This window comes from Brassica napus, unplaced genomic scaffold, assembly GCF_020379485.1.
Source record: "Brassica napus cultivar Da-Ae unplaced genomic scaffold, Da-Ae ScsIHWf_2359;HRSCAF=3045, whole genome shotgun sequence".
Taxonomy (NCBI): Eukaryota; Viridiplantae; Streptophyta; class Magnoliopsida; order Brassicales; family Brassicaceae; genus Brassica; species Brassica napus.
This window is the reverse complement of record NW_026015718.1, coordinates 1-15,898: the sequence shown is the minus strand read 5'-3', so window position 1 is coordinate 15,898 and position 15,898 is coordinate 1. Positions and strand designations below refer to the sequence as shown.

The window sequence follows — 15,898 nt, the reverse complement described above, 5'->3', positions numbered from 1 at the left end:
TTTTGAACCGTGAGGAACTACGTATCCATAGAACCTTCGGAAAGCCCCGAAACCATAATGGGCGGTTGAATAGACGGTGCAATTTTTGGGCTCAAATTCAGCCGTTTTGACCCTCAAACGGGATGCAGAAAGTTACGGGCACGTTAAAAAAGATCGAAAGCAGTTTCTCAGGGTGTTTTTGATGCTTTCTTAACGCCATTAACCTCGACGCACTTTTTCGCTCAAACAAAACGGCCAGAAAATCATGTGGGCCCCACGACCTTACACTTGGATTGGCCGGAACAAAGAATATACGAAAACGCGAGTGTTGTACTGACGGGTGCGATCATACCAGCACTAATGCACTGGATCCCATCAGAACTCTTCAGCTAAGCGGGGTTTGGCGAGAGTAGTACTAGGATGGGTGACCTCCCGGGAAGTCCTCGTGTTGCACCCCTTTTATTTTTATTTTTCAGCCTAAAACGAGTCTAAACTTGGAAACCTCATAACTTTTGAACCGTGAGGAACTACGTCACCCATAGAACCATTGCGGAAAGCCCCAGAGACCATAATGGGCGGTGAATAGACGGTGCAATTTTTGGGCTCAAATTCAGCCGTTTTGACCCTCAAACGGGATGCAGAAAATTACGGCACGTAAAAAAGATCGAAAGCAGTTTCTCAGGGTGTTTTTGAGGCTTTCTTAACCCCATTAACCTCGACGCACTTTTTCGCTCGAAACAAAACGGCCAGAAAATCATGTGGGCCCCACAGCCTTACACTTGTATTGGCCGAGAAAAGGATATATAGAAACGAGAGTGTTGTACTGACGGGTGCGATTATACCAGCACTAATACACTGGATCCTATCACATCTCCGCAGCTAAGCGTGCTTGGACGAGAGTAGTACTAGGATGGGTGACCTCCCGGGAAGTCCTCATGTTGCATCCCTTTTATTTATTTTGTTTTTCAGCCTAAAAAGAGTCTAAACTTGGAAACCTAATAACTTTTGAACCGTGAGGAACTACGTCGCCCATACACCATTTCGGAAAGCCCCTGAAACCATAATGGGCGGTGAATAGACGGTGCAATTTTCGGGCTCAAATTCAGCCGTTTTGACCCTCAAACGGGATGCAGAAAGTTACGGCACTTAAAAAAGATCGAAAGCAGATTCTCAGGGTGTTTTTGATGCTTTTTAACGCCATTAACCTCGACGCACTTTTTCGCTCAAACAAAACGGCCAGAAAATCATGTGGGCCCCACGACCTTACACTTGGATTGGCCGAGAAAAGGATATATAGAAACGCGAGTGTTGTACTGACGGGTGCGATCATACCAGCACTAATGCACTGGATCCCATCACATCTCGCAGCTAAGCGGTGCTTGGACGAGAGTAGTACTAGGATGGGTGACCTCCCGGGAAGTCCTCGTGTTGCACCCTTTTATTTTTATTTTTATTTTTCAGCCTAAAAAGAGTCTAAACTTGGAAACCTCATAACTTTTGAACCGTGAGGAACTACGTCGCCCATAAACCATTGCGGAAAGCCCCAGAAACCATAATGGGCGGTGAATAGACGGTGCAATTTTTCGGGCTCAAATTCAGCCGTTTTGACCCTCAAACGGGATGCAGAAAATTACGGCACTTAAAAAGATCGAAAGCAGATTCTCAGGTTGTTTTTGAGGCTTTCTTAACGCCATTAACCTCGACGCACTTTTTCGCTCAAAACAAAACGGCCAGAAAATCATGTGGGCCCCACAGCCTTACACTTGATTGGCCGAAACAAAGAATATACGAAACGCGAGTGTTGTACTGACGGGTGCGATCATACCAGCACTAATGCACTGGATCCCATCAGAACTCTTCAGCTAAGCGTGCTTGGACGAGAGTAGTACTAGGATGGGTGACCTCCCGGGAAGTCCTCGTGTTGCACCCTTTTTATTTTTATTTTTCAGCCTAAAACGAGTCTAAACTTGGAAACCTCATAACTTTTGAACCGTGAGGAACTACGTCACCCATAGAACCATTGCGGAAAGCCCCAGAAACCATAATGGGCGGTGAATAGACGGTGCAATTTTTCGGGCTCAAATTCAGCCGTTTTGACCCTCAAACGGGATGCAGAAAGTTACGGCACGTAAAAAAGATCGAAAGCAGTTTCTCAGGTGTTTTTGAGGCTTTTTAACGCCATTAACCTCGACGCACTTTTTCGCTCGAAACAAAACGGCCAGAAAATCATGTGGGCCCCACGCCTTACACTTGATTGGCCGAGAAAAAGGATATATAGAAACGCGAGTGTTGTACTGACGGGTGCGATCATACCAGCACTAATGCACTGGATCCTATCAACTCTCGCAGCTAAGCGTGCTTGGACGAGAGTAGTACTAGGATGGGTGACCTCCCGGGAAGTCCTCGTGTTGCACCCCTTTTATTTTTATTTTTTTCAGCCTAAAACGAGTCTAAACTTGGAAACCTCATAACTTTTGAACCGTGAGGAACTACGTCCCATAACACCATTGCGGAAAGCCCCAGAAACCATAATGGGCGGTGAATAGACGGTGCAATTTTTTCGGGCTCAAATTCAGCCGTTTTGACCCTCAAACGGGATGCAGAAAATTACGGCACTTAAAAAAGATCGAAAGCAGATTCTCAGGTGTTTTTGAGGCTTTCTTAACGCCATTAACCTCGACGCACTTTTTCGCTCAAACAAAACGGCCAGAAAATCATGTGGGCCCCACGCCTTACACTTGGATTGGCCGAGAACAAAGAATATAGAAAACGAGTGTTGTACTGACGGGTGCGATCATACCAGCACTAATGCACTGGATCCCATCACATTCTGCAGCTAAGCGTGGTTGGACGAGAGTAGTACTAGGATGGGTGACCTCCCGGGAAGTCCTCGTTTGCACCCTTTTATTTTTATTTTTCAGCCTAAAAAGAGTCTAAACTTGGAAACCTCATAACTTTTGAACCGTGAGGAACTACGTCACCCATAGAACCATTCGGAAAGCCCCAGAAAATAATGGGCGGTGAATAGACGGTGCAATTTTCGGGCTCAAATTCAGCCGTTTGACCCTCAAACGGGATGCAGAAAATTACGGCACTTAAAAAAGATCGAAAGTGGATTCTCAGGTTGTTTTTGATGCTTTTTTAACGCCATTAACCTCGACGCACTTTTTCGCTCAAAACAAAACGGCCAGAAATCATGTGGGCCCCACGACCTTACACTTGGATTGGCCGGAACAAAGAATATACGAAAACGCGAGTGTTGTACTGACGGGTGCGATCATACCAGCACTAATGCACTGGATCCCATCAGAATTCTGCAGCTAAGCGTGTTTGGCGAGAGTAGTACTAGGATGGGTGACCTCCCGGGAAGTCCTCGTGTTGCACCCCTTTTTATTTTTATTTTTCAGCCTAAAACGAGTCTAAACTTGGAAACCTCATAACTTTTGAACCGTGAGGAACTACGTCACCCATAGAACCATTGCGGAAAGCCCCAGAGACCATAATGGGCGGTGAATAGACGGTGCAATTTTTCGGGCTCAAATTCAGCCGTTTTGACCCTCAAACGGGATGCAGAAAATTACGGCACGTAAAAAAGATCGAAAGCAGTTTCTCAGGGTGTTTTTGAGGCTTTCTTACCCCATTAACCTCGACGCACTTTTTCGCTCGAACAAAACGGCCAGAAAATCATGTGGGCCCCACAGCCTTACACTTGTATTGGCCGAGAAAAGGATATATAGAAACGAGAGTGTTGTACTGACGGGTGCGATTATACCAGCACTAATGCACTGGATCCTATCACATCTCCGCAGCTAAGCGTGCTTGGACGAGAGCAGTACTAGGATGGGTGACCTCCCGGGAAGTCCTCATGTTGCATCCCTTTTATTTTTATTTTTCAGCCTAAAAAGAGTCTAAACTTGGAAACCTCATAACTTTTGAACCGTGAGGAACTACGTCGCCATAACACCATTTCGGAAAGCCCCTGAAACCATAATGGGCGGTGAATAGACGGTGCAATTTTCGGGCTCAAATTCAGCCATTTGACCCTCAAACGGGATGCAGAAAGTTACGGCACTTAAAAAAGATCGAAAGCGGATTCTCAGGTTGTTTTTGATGCTTTCTTAACGCCATTAACCTCGACGCACTTTTTCGCTCAAAACAAACGGCCAGAAAAATCATGTGGGCCCCACGACCTTACACTTGGATTGGCCGGAACAAAGAATATACGGAAACGCGAGTTTGTACTGACGGGTGCGATCATACCAGCACTAATGCACTGGATCCCATCAGAACTCTTCAGCTAAGCGGGGTTTGGCGAGAGTAGTACTAGGATGGGTGACCTCCCGGGAAGTCCTCGTGTTGCACCCTTTTTATTTTTATTTTTCAGCCTAAAACGAGTCTAAACTTGGAAACCTCATAACTTTTGAACCGTGAGGAACTACGTCACCCATAGAACCATTGCGGAAAGCCCCAGAGACCATAATGGGCGGTGAATAGACGGTGCAATTTTTCGGGCTCAAATTCAGCCGTTTTGACCCTCAAACGGGATGCAGAAAATTACGGCACGTAAAAAAGATCGAAAGCAGTTTCTCAGGGTGTTTTTGAGGCTTTCTTAACCCCATTAACCTCGACGCACTTTTTCGCTCGAAACAAAACGGCCAGAAAATCATGTGGGCCCCACAGCCTTACACTTGTATTGGCCGAGAAAAGGATATATAGAAACGAGAGTGTTGTACTGACGGGTGCGATTATACCAGCACTAATGCACTGGATCCTATCACATCTCCGCAGCTAAGCGTGCTTGGACGAGAGTAGTACTAGGATGGGTGACCTCCCGGGAAGTCCTCATGTTGCATCCCTTTTATTTATTTTGTTTTTCAGCCTAAAAAGAGTCTAAACTTGGAAACCTAATAACTTTTGAACCGTGAGGAACTACGTCGCCCATAACACCATTTCGGAAAGCCCCTGAAACCATAATGGGCGGTGAATAGACGGTGCAATTTTTCGGGCTCAAATTCAGCCATTTTGACCCTCAAACGGGATGCAGAAAGTTACGGCACTTAAAAAAGATCGAAAGGATTCTCAGGTTGTTTTTGATGCTTTTTTAACGCCATTAACCTCGACGCACTTTTTCGCTCAAAACAAAACGGCCAGAAAATCATGTGGGCCCCACGACCTTACACTTGGATTGGCCGGAACAAAGAATATACGAAAACGCGAGTGTTGTACTGACGGGTGCGATCATACCAGCACTAATGCACTGGATCCCATCAGAATTCTGCAGCTAAGCGTGGTTTGGGCGAGAGTAGTACTAGGATGGGTGACCTCCCGGGAAGTCCTCGTGTTGCACCCCTTTTTATTTTTATTTTTCAGCCTAAAACGAGTCTAAACTTGGAAACCTCATAACTTTTGAACCGTGAGGAACTACGTCACCCATAGAACCATTGCGGAAAGCCCCAGAGACCATAATGGGCGGTGAATAGACGGTGCATTTTTCGGGCTCAAATTCAGCCGTTTTGACCCTCAAACGGGATGCAGAAAATTACGGCACGTAAAAAAGATCGAAAGCAGTTTCTCAGGGTGTTTTTGAGGCTTTCTTAACGCCATTAACCTCGACGCACTTTTCGCTCGAAACAAAACGGCCAGAAAATCATGTGGGCCCACAGCCTTACACTTGTATTGGCCGAGAAAAGGATATATAGAAACGAGAGTGTTGTACTGACGGGTGCGATTATACCAGCACTAATGCACTGGATCCTATCACATCTCCGCAGCTAAGCGTGCTTGGACGAGAGTAGTACTAGGATGGGTGACCTCCCGGGAAGTCCTCATGTTGCATCCCTTTTATTTTTTATTTTTTTTCAGCCTAAAACGAGTCTAAACTTGGAAACCTAATAACTTTTGAACCGTGAGGAACTACGTCGCCCATAAACCATTTCGGAAAGCCCCTGAAACCATAATGGGCGGTGAATAGACGGTGCAATTTTTCGGGCTCAAATTCAGCCGTTTTGACCCTCAAACGGGATGCAGAAAGAAAATTACGGCACTTAAAAAAGATCGAAAGCGATTCTCAGGGTGTTTTTGATGCTTTCTTAACGCCATTAACCTCGACGCACTTTTTCGCTCAAAACAAAACGGCCAGAAAATCATGTGGGCCCCACGACCTTACACTTGGATTGGCCGGAACAAAGAATATACAAAAACGCGAGTGTTGTACTGACGGGTGCGATCATACCAGCACTAATGCACTGGATCCCATCAGAACTCTCAGCTAAGCGGGGTTGGCGAGAGAGTAGTACTAGGATGGGTGACCTCCCGGGAAGTCCTCGTGTTGCACCCCTTTTTATTTTTATTTTTCAGCCTAAAACGAGTCTAAACTTGGAAACCTCATAACTTTTGAACCGTGAGGAACTACGTCACCCATAGAACCATTGCGGAAAGCCCCAGAGACCATAATGGGCGGTGAATAGACGGTGCAATTTTTGGGCTCAAATTCAGCCGTTTTGACCCTCAAACGGGATGCAGAAAATTACGGCACGTAAAAAAGATCGAAAGCAGTTTCTCAGGGTGTTTTTGAGGCTTTCTTAACCCCATTAACCTCGACGCACTTTTTCGCTCGAAACAAAACGGCCAGAAAATCATGTGGGCCCCACAGCCTTACACTTGTATTGGCCGAGAAAAGGATATATAGAAACGAGAGTGTTGTACTGACGGGTGCGATTATACCAGCACTAATGCACTGGATCCTATCACATCTCCGCAGCTAAGCGTGCTTGGACGAGAGTAGTACTAGGATGGGTGACCTCCCGGGAAGTCCTCATGTTGCATCCCTTTTATTTTTTATTTTTATTTTTCAGCCTAAAAAGAGTCTAAACTTGGAAACCTCATAACTTTTGAACCGAGGAACTACGTCGCCCATAACACCATTTCGGAAAGCCCCTGAAACCATAATGGGCGGTGAATAGACGGTGCAATTTTTCGGGCTCAAATTCAGCGTTTTGACCCTCAAACGGGATGCAGAAAGTTACGGCACTAAAAAAGATCGAAAGTGGATTCTCAGGTTGTTTTTGATGCTTTTTTAACGCCATTAACCTCGACGCACTTTTTCGCTCAAAACAAAACGGCCAGAAAATCATGTGGGCCCCACGACCTTACACTTGGATTGGCCGGAAAAAAGAATATACGAAAACGCGAGTGTTGTACTGACGGGTGCGATCATACCAGCACTAATGCACTGGATCCCATCAGAATTCTGCAGCTAAGCGTGGTTGGCGAGAGTAGTACTAGGATGGGTGACCTCCCGGGAAGTCCTCGTGTAGCACCCCTTTTTATTTTTATTTTCAGCCTAAAACGAGTCTAAACTTGGAAACCTCATAACTTTTGAACCGTGAGGAACTACGTCACCCATAGAACCATTGCGGAAAGCCCCAGAGACCATAATGGGCGGTGAATAGACGGTGCTATTTTTCGGGCTCAAATTCAGCCGTTTTGACCCTCAAACGGGATGCAGAAAATTACGGCACGTAAAAAAGATCGAAAGCAGTTTCTCAGGGTGTTTTTGAGGCTTTCTTAACGCCATTAACTTCGACGCACTTTTTCGCTCGAAACAAAACGGCCAGAAAATCATGTGGGCCCCACGACCTTACACTTGGATTGGCCGGAACAAAGAATATACGAAAACGCGAGTGTTGTACTGACGGGTGCGATCATACCAGCACTAATGCACTGGATCCCATCAGAATCTTCAGCTAAGCGGGGTTTGGCGAGAGTAGTACTAGGATGGGTGACCTCCCGGGAAGTCCTCGTGTTGCGCCCCTTTTATTTTTATTTTTCAGCCTAAAACGAGTCTAAACTTGGAAACCTCATAACTTTTGAACCGTGAGGAACTACGTCACCCATAGAACCATTGCGGAAAGCCCCAGAGACCATAATGGGCGGTGAATAGACGGTGCAATTTTTGGGCTCAAATTCAGCCGTTTTGACCCTCAAACGGGATGCAGAAAAATACGGCACGTAAAAAAGATCGAAAGCAGTTTCTCAGGGTGTTTTGAGGCTTTCTTAACCCATTAACCTCGACGCACTTTTTCGCTCGAAACAAAACGGCCAGAAAATCATGTGGGCCCCACAGCCTTACACTTGTATTGGCCGAGAAAAGGATATATAGAAACGAGAGTGTTGTACTGACGGGTGCGATTATACCAGCACTAATGCACTGGATCCTATCACATCTCCGCAGCTAAGCGTGCTTGGACGAGAGTAGTACTAGGATGGGTGACCTCCCGGGAAGTCCTCATGTTGCATCCCTTTTATTTTTATTTTTATTTTTCAGCATAAAAAGAGTCTAAACTTGGAAACCTCATAACTTTTGAACCGTGAGGAACTACGTCGCCCATAACACCATTTCGGAAAGCCCCTGAAACCATAATGGGCGTGTGAATAGACGGTGCAATTTTTCGGGCTCAAATTCAGCCATTTTGACCCTCAAACGGGATGCAGAAAGTTACGGCACTTAAAAAAGATCGAAAGTGGATTCTCAGGTTGTTTTTGATGCTTTTTTAACGCCATTAACCTCGACGCACTTTTTCGCTCAAACAAAACGGCCAGAAAATCATGTGGGCCCCACGACCTTACACTTGGATTGGCCGAACAAAGAATATACGAAAACGCGAGTGTTGTACTGACGGGTGCGATCATACCAGCACTAATGCACTGGATCCCATCAGAATTCTGCAGCTAAGCGTGGTTTGGCGAGAGTAGTACTAGGATGGGTGACCTCCCGGGAAGTCCTCGTGTAGCACCCCTTTTATTTTATTTTTCAGCCTAAAACGAGTCTAAACTTGGAAACCTCATAACTTTTGAACCGTGAGGAACTACGTCCCATAGAACCATTGCGGAAAGCCCCAGACACCATAATGGGCGGTGAATAGACGGTGCAATTTTTCGGGCTCAAATTCAGCCGTTTTGACCCTCAAACGGGATGCAGAAAATTACGGCACGTAAAAAAATCGAAAGCAGTTTCTCAGGGTGTTTTTGAGGCTTTCTTAACGCCATTAACCTCGACGCACTTTTTCGCTCGAAACAAAACGGCCAGAAAATCATGTGGGCCCCACAGCCTTACACTTGTATTGGCCGAGAAAAGGATATATAGAAACGAGAGTGTTGTACTGACGGGTGCGATTATACCAGCACTAATGCACTGGATCCTATCACATCTCCGCAGCTAAGCGTGCTTGGACGAGAGTAGTACTAGGATGGGTGACCTCCCGGGAAGTCCTCATGTTGCACCCCTTTTTATTTTTTTTTTTCAGCCTAAAAAGAGTCTAAACTTGGAAACCTCATAACTTTTGAACCGTGAGGAACTACGTCGCCCATAACACCATTTCGGAAAGCCCCTGAAACCATAATAGGGGGGTGAATAGACGGTGCAATTTTTCGGGCTCAAATTCAGCCATTTTGACCCTCAAACGGGATGCAGAAAGAGAAAGTTACGGCACTTAAAAAAGATCGAAAGTGGATTCTCAGGTTGTTTTTGATGCTTTTTTAACGCCATTAACCTCGACGCACTTTTTCGCTCAAAACAAAACGGCCAGAAAATCATGTGGGCCCCACGACCTTACACTTGGATTGGCCGGAACAAAGAATATACGAAAACGCGAGTGTTGTACTGACGGGTGCGATCATACCAGCACTAATGCACTGGATCCCATCAGAATTCTGCAGCTAAGCGTGTTTGGGCGAGAGTAGTACTAGGATGGGTGACCTCCCGGGAAGTCCTCGTGTTAGCACCCCTTTTTATTTTTATTTTTCAGCCTAAAACGAGTCTAAACTTGGAAACCTCATAACTTTTGAACCGTGAGGAACTACGTCACCCATAGAACCATTGCGGAAAGCCCCAGACACCATAATGGGCGGTGAATAGACGGTGCAATTTTTTGGGCTCAAATTCAGCCGTTTTGACCCTCAAACGGGATGCAGAAAATTACGGCACGTAAAAAAATCGAAAGCAGTTTCTCAGGGTTTTTTGAGGCTTTCTTAACGCCATTAACCTCGACGCACTTTTTCGCTCGAAACAAAATCGGGCCCACAGGTACATGTATAGAAACGAGAGGATTGCGAGTGTTGTACTGACGGGTGCGATTATACCAGCACTAATGCACTGGATCCTATCACATCTCCGCAGCTAAGCGTGCTGGACGAGAGTAGTACTAGGATGGGTGACCTCCCGGGAAGTCCTCATGTTGCATCCCTTTTATTTTTTATTTTTTTTTTCAGCCTAAAAAGAGTCTAAACTTGGAAACCTCATAACTTTTGAACCGTGAGGAAACTACGTTGCCCCATAACACCATTTCGGAAAGCCCCTGCAACCATTTTGGGCTCAAATTCAGCCGTTTTGACCCTCAAACGGGATGCAGAAAGTTACGGCACTTAAAAAGATCGAAAGCGGATTCTCAGGTTGTTTTTGATGCTTTTTTAACGCCATTAACCTCGACGCACTTTTTCGCTCAAAACAAAACGGCCAGAAAATCATGTGGGCCCCACGACCTTACACTTGGATTGGCCGGAACAAAGAATATACGAAAACGCGAGTGTTGTACTGACGGGTGCGATCATACCAGCACTAATGCACTGGATCCATCAGAATTCTGCAGCTAAGCGTGGTTGGGCGAGAGTAGTACTAGGATGGGTGACTCCCGGGAAGTCCTCGTGTAGCACCCCTTTTTATTTTTTATTTTTCAGCCTAAAACGAGTCTAAACTTGGAAACCTCATAACTTTTGAACCGTGAGGAACTACGTCACCATAGAACCATTGCGGAAAGCCCCAGACACCATAATGGGCGGTGAATAGACGGTGCAATTTTTCGGGCTCAAATTCAGCCGTTTTGACCCTCAAACGGGATGCAGAAAATTACGGCACGTAAAAAAGATCGAAAGCAGTTTCTCAGGGTGTTTTGAGGCTTTCTTAACCCCATTAACCTCGACGCACTTTTTCGCTCGAAACAAAACGGCCAGAAAATCATGTGGGCCCCACAGCCTTACACTTGTATTGGCCGAGAAAAGGATATATAGAAACGAGAGTGTTGTACTGACGGGTGCGATTATACCAGCACTAATGCACTGGATCCTATCACATCTCCGCAGCTAAGCGTGCTTGGACGAGAGTAGTACTAGGATGGGTGACCTCCCGGGAAGTCCTCATGTTGCATCCCTTTATTTTTATTTTTATTTTCAGCCTAAAAAGAGTCTAAACTTGGAAAACCTCATAACTTTTTTGACCTGAGGCTTGAGGAAACTTTTACGGTTCGCCATTAAACACCATTTCGAAAACGCGGCGGGAGTTTGTACTGACGGGTGCGATTCAAACCAGCAACAAATTCACTGGATCCCATTCAGCATTACTGCAGTTTAGTTAAGCGTGGTTGGCGAGAGTGGTCGAGAGTAGTACTAGGATGGGTGACCTCCCGGGAAGTCCTCGTGTAGCACCCCTTTTTATTTTTATTTTTCAGCCTAAAACGAGTCTAAACTTGGAAACCTCATAACTTTTGAACCGTGAGGAACTACGTCACCCATAGAACCATTGCGGAAAGCCCCAGACACCATAATGGGGGTGAATAGACGGTGCATTTTTCGGGCTCAAATTCAGCCGTTTTGACCCTCAAACGGGATGCAGAAAATTACGGCACGTAAAAAAGATCGAAAGCAGTTTCTCAGGGTGTTTTTGAGGTTTTAACGCCATTAACCTCGACGCACTTTTTCGCTCGAAACAAAACGGCCAGAAAATCATGTGGGCCCCACAGCCTTACACTTGTATTGGCGAGAAAAAGATATATAGAAACGAGAGTGTTGTACTGACGGGTGCGATTATACCAGCACTAATGCACTGGATCCTATCACATCTCCGCAGCTAAGCGTGCTTGGACGAGAGTAGTACTAGGATGGGTGACCTCCCGGGAAGTCCTCATGTTGCATCCCTTTTATTTTTTTTTTTTATTTTTCAGCCTAAAAAGAGTCTAAACTTGGAAACCTCATAACTTTTGAACCGTGAGGAACTACGTCGCCCATAACACCATTTCGGAAAGCCCCTGAAACCATAATGGGCGGTGAATAGACGGTGCAATTTTTCGGGCTCAAATTCAGCCTTTGACCCTCAAACGGGATGCAGAAAGTTACGGCACTTAAAAAGATCGAAAGCGGATTCTCAGGTGTTTTTGATGCTTTTCTTAACGCCATTAACCTCGACGCACTTTTTCGCTCAAAAAAAACGGCCAGAAAATCATGTGGGCCCACGGCCTTACACTTGGATTGGCCGAAACAAAGAATATACGAAAACGCGAGTTTGTACTGACGGGTGCGATCATACCAGCACTAATGCACTGGATCCCATCAGAACTCTTCAGCTAAGCGTGTTTGGCGAGAGTAGTACTAGGATGGGTGACCTCCCGGGAAGTCCTCGTGTTGCACCCCTTTTTATTTTTATTTTTCAGCCTAAAACGAGTCTAAACTTGGAAACCTCATAACTTTTGAACCGTGAGGAACTACGTCACCATAGAACCATTGGAAAGCCCCAGAGACCATAATGGGCGGTGAATAGACGTGCAATTTTTCGGGCTCAAATTCAGCCGTTTTGACCCTCAAACGGGATGCAGAAAATTACGGCACGTAAAAAAGATCGAAAGCAGTTTCTCAGGTGTTTTTGAGGCTTTCTTAACGCCATTAACCTCGACGCACTTTTTCGCTCGAAACAAAACGGCCAGAAAATCATGTGGGCCCCACGACCTTACACTTGATTGGCCGAAAAAAGGAATATATAAAAACGAGAGTGTTGTACTGACGGGTGCGATCATACCAGCACTAATGCACTGGATCCCCATCAGAACTCTTCAGCTAAGCGGGTTGGCGAGAGTAGTACTAGGATGGGTGACCTCCCGGGAAGTCCTCGTGTTGCACCCCTTTTTATTTTTATTTTTCAGCCTAAAACGAGTCTAAACTTGGAAACCTCATAACTTTTGAACCGTGAGGAACTACGTCACCCATAGAACCATTGCGGAAAGCCCCAGAGACCATAATGGGGGTGAATAGACGGTGCAATTTTTGGGCTCAAATTCAGCCGTTTTGACCCTCAAACGGGATGCAGAAAATTACGGCACGTAAAAAAGATCGAAAGCAGTTTCTCAGGGTGTTTTTGAGGCTTTCTTAACGCCATTAACCTCGACGCACTTTTTCGCTCGAACAAAACGGCCAGAAAATCATGTGGGCCCCCAGCCTTACACTTGTATTGGCCGAGAAAAGGATATATAGAAACGAGAGTGTTGTACTGACGGGTGCGATTATACCAGCACTAATGCACTGGATCCTATCACATCTCCGCAGCTAAGCGTGCTTGGACGAGAGTAGTACTAGGATGGGTGACCTCCGGGAAGTCCTCATGTTGCATCCCTTTTATTTTTTATTTTATTTTTCAGCCTAAAAAGAGTCTAAACTTGGAAACCTCATAACTTTTGAACCGTGAGGAACTACGTCGCCCATAACACCATTTCGGAAAGCCCCAGAAACCATAATGGGCGGTGAATAGACGGTGCAATTTTCGGGCTCAAATTCAGCCGTTTTGACCCTCAAACGGGATGCAGAAATTACGGCACTTAAAAAAGATCGAAAGTGGATTCTCAGGTTTTTTTTGATCTTTTTTAACGCCATTAACCTCGACGCACTTTTTCGCTCAAACAAAACGGCCAGAAAATCATGTGGGCCCCACGACCTTACACTTGGATTGGCCGGAACAAAGAATATACGAAAACGCGAGTGTTGTACTGACGGGTGCGATCATACCAGCACTAATGCACTGGATCCATCAGAATTCTGCAGCTAAGCGTGGTTGGGCGAGAGTAGTACTAGGATGGGTGACCTCCCGGGAAGTCCTCGTGTTGTAGCACCCCTTTTATTTTTATTTTTCAGCCTAAAACGAGTCTAAACTTGGAAACCTCATAACTTTTGAACCGTGAGGAACTACGTCACCCCATAGAACCATTGCGGAAAGCCCCAGACCATAATGGGCGGTGAATAGACGGTGCAATTTTTCGGGCTCAAATTCAGCCGTTTTGACCCTCAAACGGGATGCAGAAAATTACGGCACGTAAAAAAGATCGAAAGCAGTTTCTCAGGGTGTTTTTGAGGCTTTCTTAACGCCATTAACCTCGACGCACTTTTTCGCTCGAAACAAAACGGCCAGAAAATCATGTGGGCCCCACGCCTTACACTTGTATTGGCCGAGAAAAGGATATATAGAAACGCGAGTGTTGTACTGACGGGTGCGATTATACCAGCACTAATGCACTGGATCCTATCACATCTCCGCAGCTAAGCGTGCTTGGCGAGAGTAGTACTAGGATGGGTGACCTCCCGGGAAGTCCTCATGTTGCATCCCTTTTATTTTTATTTTTTTTTTCAGCCTAAAAAGAGTCTAAACTTGGAAACCTCATAACTTTTGAACCGTGAGGAACTACGTCGCCCATAACACCATTTCGGAAAGCCTGAAACCATAATGGGCGGTGAATAGACGGTGCAATTTTTCGGGCTCAAATTCAGCCGTTTTGACCCTCAAACGGGATGCAGAAAGTTACGGCACTTAAAAAAGATCGAAAGTGGATTCTCAGGTTGTTTTGATGCTTTTTAACGCCATTAACCTCGACGCACTTTTTCGCTCAAAACAAAACGGCCAGAAAATCATGTGGGCCCCACGACTTACACTTGATTGGCGGAACAAAGAATATACGAAAACGCGAGTGTTGTACTGACGGGTGCGATCATACCAGCACTAATGCACTGGATCCCATCAGAATTCTGCAGCTAAGCGTTGTGGCGGCGAGAGTAGTACTAGGATGGGTGACCTCCCGGGAAGTCCTCGTGTTGCACCTTTTATTTTTATTTTTCAGCCTAAAACGAGTCTAAACTTGGAAACCTCATAACTTTTGAACCGTGAGGAACTACGTCACCCATAGAACCATTGCGGAAAGCCCCAGAAACCATAATGGGCGGTGAATAGACGGTGCAATTTTTCGGGCTCAAATTCAGCCGTTTTGACCCTCAAACGGGATGCAGAAAATTACGGCACGTAAAAAAGATCGAAAGCAGTTTCTCAGGTGTTTTTGAGGCTTTCTTAACGCCATTAACCTCGACGCACTTTTTCGCTCGAAACAAAACGGCCAGAACAGGAGAAAAGGATATATAGAAACGAGAGTGTTGTACTGACGGGTGCGATTATACCAGCACTAATGCACTGGATCCTATCACATCTCCGCAGCTAAGCGTGCTTGGACGAGAGTAGTACTAGGATGGGTGACCTCCCGGGAAGTCCTCATGTGCATCCCTTTTATTTTTATTTTTTTTTCAGCCTAAAAAGAGTCTAAACTTGGAAACCTCATAACTTTTGAACCGTGAGGAACTATCGCCCATAACACCATTTCGAAAGGCCCTGAAACCATAATGGGCTCAAATTCAGCCGTTTTGACCCTCAAACGGGATGCAGAAAGTTACGGCACTTAAAAAAGATCGAAAGCGGATTCTCAGGTGTTTTTTGCTGCTTTTTTACGCCATTAACCTCGACGCACTTTTTGCTCAAAACAAAACGGCCAGAAAATCGTGGGCCCCACGACCTTACACTTGGATTGGCCGAACAAAGAATATACGAAAACGCGAGTTTGTACCGACGGGTGCGATCATACCAGCACTAATGCACTGGATCCATCAGACATCTGCAGCTAAGGTGGTTTGGCGAGAGAGGTAGGAGTAGACTAGGATGGGTGCTCCCGGGAGTCTCGTTGCGCACCCTTTTTATTTTTATTTTCAGCCTAAAACGAGTTAAACTTGGAACCTCATAACTTTGAACCGTGGGACTACGTCCCCCATAGAACCATTGCGGAAAGCCCCA

At 45.7% G+C, this 15,898-nt stretch overlaps 9 non-coding genes and 22 pseudogenes across 9 annotated transcripts; all 31 read left to right on the top strand.

The window, feature by feature from the left end:
• The first annotated feature begins 317 nt into the window (after positions 1 to 317).
• LOC125600675 lies at positions 318 to 436 on the top strand. The gene has a single exon (XR_007333900.1). It is a non-coding gene; the product is annotated as a 5S ribosomal RNA (ribosomal RNA).
• Positions 437 to 807: 371 nt separating this feature from the next.
• Positions 808 to 926, top strand: LOC125600686 (annotated as a pseudogene).
• Positions 927 to 1,297: 371 nt separating this feature from the next.
• On the top strand, positions 1,298 to 1,416 carry LOC125600691 (annotated as a pseudogene).
• Positions 1,417 to 1,790: 374 nt separating this feature from the next.
• LOC125600674 lies at positions 1,791 to 1,909 on the top strand. The gene has a single exon (XR_007333899.1). It is a non-coding gene; the product is annotated as a 5S ribosomal RNA (ribosomal RNA).
• A 369-nt stretch (positions 1,910 to 2,278) lies between these two features.
• On the top strand, positions 2,279 to 2,396 carry LOC125600689 (annotated as a pseudogene).
• A 369-nt stretch (positions 2,397 to 2,765) lies between these two features.
• On the top strand, positions 2,766 to 2,882 carry LOC125600702 (annotated as a pseudogene).
• Positions 2,883 to 3,248: 366 nt separating this feature from the next.
• Positions 3,249 to 3,366, top strand: LOC125600704. The gene has a single exon (XR_007333907.1). It is a non-coding gene; the product is annotated as a 5S ribosomal RNA (ribosomal RNA).
• Positions 3,367 to 3,737: 371 nt separating this feature from the next.
• On the top strand, positions 3,738 to 3,856 carry LOC125600687 (annotated as a pseudogene).
• Positions 3,857 to 4,225: 369 nt separating this feature from the next.
• Positions 4,226 to 4,344, top strand: LOC125600676. Its single transcript, XR_007333901.1, has one exon. It is a non-coding gene; the product is annotated as a 5S ribosomal RNA (ribosomal RNA).
• Positions 4,345 to 4,716: 372 nt separating this feature from the next.
• LOC125600684 lies at positions 4,717 to 4,835 on the top strand (annotated as a pseudogene).
• Positions 4,836 to 5,209: 374 nt separating this feature from the next.
• Positions 5,210 to 5,329, top strand: LOC125600703. The gene has a single exon (XR_007333906.1). It is a non-coding gene; the product is annotated as a 5S ribosomal RNA (ribosomal RNA).
• A 370-nt stretch (positions 5,330 to 5,699) lies between these two features.
• Positions 5,700 to 5,818, top strand: LOC125600683 (annotated as a pseudogene).
• A 379-nt stretch (positions 5,819 to 6,197) lies between these two features.
• Positions 6,198 to 6,316, top strand: LOC125600700 (annotated as a pseudogene).
• A 372-nt stretch (positions 6,317 to 6,688) lies between these two features.
• Positions 6,689 to 6,807, top strand: LOC125600682 (annotated as a pseudogene).
• A 376-nt stretch (positions 6,808 to 7,183) lies between these two features.
• Positions 7,184 to 7,301, top strand: LOC125600688 (annotated as a pseudogene).
• Positions 7,302 to 7,674: 373 nt separating this feature from the next.
• On the top strand, positions 7,675 to 7,792 carry LOC125600693 (annotated as a pseudogene).
• A 369-nt stretch (positions 7,793 to 8,161) lies between these two features.
• Positions 8,162 to 8,280, top strand: LOC125600681 (annotated as a pseudogene).
• Positions 8,281 to 8,658: 378 nt separating this feature from the next.
• LOC125600677 lies at positions 8,659 to 8,777 on the top strand. Its single transcript, XR_007333902.1, has one exon. It is a non-coding gene; the product is annotated as a 5S ribosomal RNA (ribosomal RNA).
• Positions 8,778 to 9,145: 368 nt separating this feature from the next.
• On the top strand, positions 9,146 to 9,264 carry LOC125600678. Its single transcript, XR_007333903.1, has one exon. It is a non-coding gene; the product is annotated as a 5S ribosomal RNA (ribosomal RNA).
• A 381-nt stretch (positions 9,265 to 9,645) lies between these two features.
• LOC125600685 lies at positions 9,646 to 9,765 on the top strand. The gene has a single exon (XR_007333904.1). It is a non-coding gene; the product is annotated as a 5S ribosomal RNA (ribosomal RNA).
• A 340-nt stretch (positions 9,766 to 10,105) lies between these two features.
• Positions 10,106 to 10,223, top strand: LOC125600698 (annotated as a pseudogene).
• Positions 10,224 to 10,575: 352 nt separating this feature from the next.
• LOC125600701 lies at positions 10,576 to 10,692 on the top strand (annotated as a pseudogene).
• Positions 10,693 to 11,064: 372 nt separating this feature from the next.
• LOC125600680 lies at positions 11,065 to 11,183 on the top strand (annotated as a pseudogene).
• A 644-nt stretch (positions 11,184 to 11,827) lies between these two features.
• Positions 11,828 to 11,946, top strand: LOC125600679 (annotated as a pseudogene).
• Positions 11,947 to 12,320: 374 nt separating this feature from the next.
• Positions 12,321 to 12,438, top strand: LOC125600696. Its single transcript, XR_007333905.1, has one exon. It is a non-coding gene; the product is annotated as a 5S ribosomal RNA (ribosomal RNA).
• A 368-nt stretch (positions 12,439 to 12,806) lies between these two features.
• Positions 12,807 to 12,924, top strand: LOC125600694 (annotated as a pseudogene).
• A 369-nt stretch (positions 12,925 to 13,293) lies between these two features.
• Positions 13,294 to 13,411, top strand: LOC125600692 (annotated as a pseudogene).
• Positions 13,412 to 13,786: 375 nt separating this feature from the next.
• On the top strand, positions 13,787 to 13,904 carry LOC125600697 (annotated as a pseudogene).
• A 373-nt stretch (positions 13,905 to 14,277) lies between these two features.
• Positions 14,278 to 14,395, top strand: LOC125600695 (annotated as a pseudogene).
• Positions 14,396 to 14,766: 371 nt separating this feature from the next.
• Positions 14,767 to 14,886, top strand: LOC125600690 (annotated as a pseudogene).
• Positions 14,887 to 15,220: 334 nt separating this feature from the next.
• On the top strand, positions 15,221 to 15,338 carry LOC125600699 (annotated as a pseudogene).
• The last annotated feature ends 560 nt before the right edge of the window (positions 15,339 to 15,898 follow it).